The sequence below is a fragment of the Callithrix jacchus genome, chromosome 9, assembly GCF_049354715.1.
Source record: "Callithrix jacchus isolate 240 chromosome 9, calJac240_pri, whole genome shotgun sequence".
Classification (NCBI taxonomy): domain Eukaryota; kingdom Metazoa; phylum Chordata; class Mammalia; order Primates; family Cebidae; genus Callithrix; species Callithrix jacchus.
In genome coordinates this window covers 6,881,078-6,884,992 of record NC_133510.1, presented here as the reverse complement: position 1 = coordinate 6,884,992, position 3,915 = coordinate 6,881,078, and positions in this window count along the sequence as shown.

Below are 3,915 nucleotides of genomic sequence, written 5' to 3'. Positions count from 1 at the left end.
TTTATTTTCTTTAAAGTGTAGCTTTACATATATGAATTTTAAGAATCTTACAAAATAATTTTTTCACATCTATTTAATGAGTGACATATATATATGTATGTGTGTATATATATATATGTATATATATATATGATCTTTTGATGGAAGAAGCCATTGCATATTGATTCTGCTACTGGAACACATTCATAATCTAAGAAAAATGCACATCGCTTGTCATAAAGGACATTAAACTTATTCTCATAATGAAATTTTCTAGATATATTTATTTTTTCCACGTTTTTGAACATAGATAAAAAACGATCCTAAATCAGGTTTTCTGGGAAACAAAATCTGAGTTGAGGTTTCCATGCAGGAGGTTTATTGCAAGTGCTCTCAGGATGAACACGTGGGATGAAGTGAAGGGAGGAGGGAGGGCAGAAGGCAGTCACAGCAATGCTCAGCAGACACTGAGGAGAACTCAGGGACTGGGATGCTCCTTCAGAGCTGGACCTTTATTCCTATTCATCAAACAGTGATTGGATATGGGAGCTGTCCATAGGAAGCGGGGGTGACCTTGGCGGGGAATGCTCTCTTCTGCTGAGAACAGCTGCCAGGGGACTCAACTAAGCACCCTTTCCCATGAGCTGAGGCTTCCTAGCAGGTGAGAGAACGAATGCCTCAGCATCCATTATAGTCCACCCAGTGAGTTTCTTAAGTTCATTTATTTTGCGTGATAAATTCTGAGAACAGCTCCTCCAGCATTTGGATTGATCTCTTTTACTCAGGGAGCGTCGCCTGAGAATGGTTTGTGGGATGCAACGCAGCTCCCTCTCTGCAGCTGCTCTCAAGACTGGAACTGCTACTCGTTGTCTCTCTCCCTGCCCCTCCTCTCTTCTGCATTTTGCCCATCCTTGGCTGCGATCTCATTTGATCTAGATTATTTAACCTGCTGAAATGATCCAGAAGTAAGCCCCGAGGAAGCTGAATCCCTGATTACTATACCCATGGCTGCTGCACATATCCATTTATCAATATATTTGGGAAAGGAAGGTACCAAACATATGCTCCCATGGCTGGATGCAGTGGCTTGTGTCTGTAATCCCAGCACTTTGGGAGGCCAAAGCAGGCGGATCGCCTGAGGTCAGAAGTTCGAGATCATCCTGACCAACATGATGAAACCCCATCTCTACTAAAAATACAAAAATTAGCTGGGTGTGGTGGCAGCCTCTGGAATCACAGCTACTTGGGAGGCTGAGGCAGGAAAATTGCTTGAACCCAGGAGGCAGAGGTTGCAGTGAGCCGAGATCGTGCCATTGCACTCTAGCCTGGGCAACAAGAGTGAGACTTAGTCTCATAAAAAGAAAAGAGTAGCCATCTCTCCTCCTATTGCTCAGAGTCCAATGCCACTAAAAATATGGCTACTCCTTTCCTTTCCTGTTCATCTCTTGGCATGAGGAGCCTGATGTGACCCAGTAACAGCCTGAGCTTAAAGTTTAATAAAATTCTTCTTTTGTTCCCTGGTTAACACATTTCCCTTTTGAAACTAAACCCGTAAACCAATAGAGCCTAGAGTGGCAAGAATGAAAATCACTAATTCCCCAAATGGGATCACTTCTATTTCTAGTTTATTTACTGAGGACACAATAAAATATAACGACTGTCGATTCAGGATATACAATGCATTTTGAAGGATATTGCTCTATTCATGTGTAGAATAATCTTCTAAGTTTTACCTCACTTGTACCCTTACAAGGCTGTTCCATCACTCTATCAAACCTATAGTTTCTGGATGGTGCAGTATGGGACAGGTCCATGGACATATACTCACTTTTATGTTTCCCTTTCTGTAAAGTGGGTCTCTTGATCTGGAGCAATGTTAGATAAATTGTCACGATGGTGGGTCAAACACCGTAACCCTTGGCAATAGCAGGAAAGATAAATCCATACTTGGAATATGTGTCCATTTTGGTCAAGATGAATAACTGCCCCTTCCAGACTCCAAGGGTCCATTGTAATTTGCCGGACACTTCTGGTTTCACTGGGGCATGAATATCAGGATTCCACAGTGATCTCTTACCATCACTCTAGACCTTTGTGGCTGGATGGCTGGACATTTTTGGCAGCATCATCACTGCTTAAATCAGCCTCAGGCAATGAGCATTCACGCTGGTCCCAGGTGTAGTCTTCATTCTACCATCACAGATACTCCATTCTTGTACCCCTTTGTCAGAACTGGGGTGGTCATTGGATGAGACTGGCTAACGTTAATTGACTGGGTAACTCTATATCAATGGCGACTGAGTTCTTCTGTGGGACATGTGCTCTCCTTCAGCCGTCTGATCAACTAGTTGATCTATAGTGTGTATATGAATCTACCTATCTATCAATATTTATCTTGGACCAACTATTCTTTCTATGCAGTGTGAATGATCAGACAAACTGCACAAATCCCTGCCCAATGGGAGAAGTTCCCCTTACTGCGTTCAGGGCCACTTGTCAGTGGAAGTCCATTTTCAGCTGGTGTCACACACAGGCCATATAGACCAAGACTGGCCTTTTCTGTCTCCATTATCAGGTCAAAAGGAAACACACATGATGCCACAGGAATGAGTTGAGGTGCAATTTTGGCAGCTGACAATGCGGCCTGTGTCTCCTGCTTGTAATGTACTTGTGCTTCTGCCTCTGGATTGCTTGTGCCTGATCCCAACATACTACTTCCTTTAGATTTCTGTCCATTGATATTTTAATTAAGTTACTTAGAAAGAGCTTTAACATTTTAGGTCTCACTTTTAAGACTTATTAGATAATAAACTCTGATACAAGATCAGAGTTTATTATCAGGCTAATTACTAAGACAACACTTTTATGAGTACCCTATCCAATCCCTAATTAATAAGACCCCTTTCCTGTGTATGAGCTCCAGGTTCTGCTTCCTCTAATTATTTCAGGTGGTTCTCTGTTGCTATTCGGGTCATACTGTCACATGGACATGCTGATTGGTACTCAGCTCAATATTCCAGGGGAGATTCTGCAGGTCTCTAGAACTTCCTCTCTGTGCCACTCTCTGATCTCCAGTACTCTACCCTGTGAACTCTAGCTGCCTTCTTTTCCCCTGACTCTGTTTGTCTCCTCCACTAAGGAAGCCTGCTGAGCTCTTTAAGCCACAGGCTAAAAACTCTCTAGACAGTAACCTGGAGCAATCAGAGGGCTCATCTTACTCTTTTCATTCTGTTGGGGATCATTGTCTTTAATTGCATAATGTCAAATACATTGAAAACCACGGTGCCGTCTAGCTGGTTGTTCCATGTGGTAGCATAAATCTGATCCACATGTTGGCCCATGTCCTCAACTATTAATGTCAACTCAGACCTGGCATGCAACAATTCTGCATTTATCTAGGTGTTTTTCTTTCCTCAGTGTATAGGTTAGGCATGGAGATAGGTCACAGCAAATATTTGACTTTAAAGTGAAACAAAAAAGCAATTCTCAGATATTTTGTTGTCCCTAATCTATGTACAAAAAATTATTGTTTTACATGCTTATTATTTACCCACTAGAATTATTTTACCCATCATCTACTTTGTTATAGCACTTTGCCCATATTCTCATTATGATGCTAATTACCTGTGAATTTGTTATTTTGTTACTCAACATCCATTGCTTCCTGATGCTTCTTTAAATTCTGTTATTGGTATTACAGCTTCTCTATTCTACTTCTCTAACCAAGAAAACCAGATCTAACGTAAGTCATCATGTGCTCCCTCAATTCATAGAAAATGGTATTCCCCACTTGGCAGGTATATTCTCACCAGGACCTTTCTGCTATGATTCCCACATGGTAGCCTCTTGTCTTGCCTTGGTAAGTGTCAATGCTCCAGCCTTGTTCTCCAGACTCCCATTAGTTCTGAGAGTCTCCCAATTTATCTAACATATTTC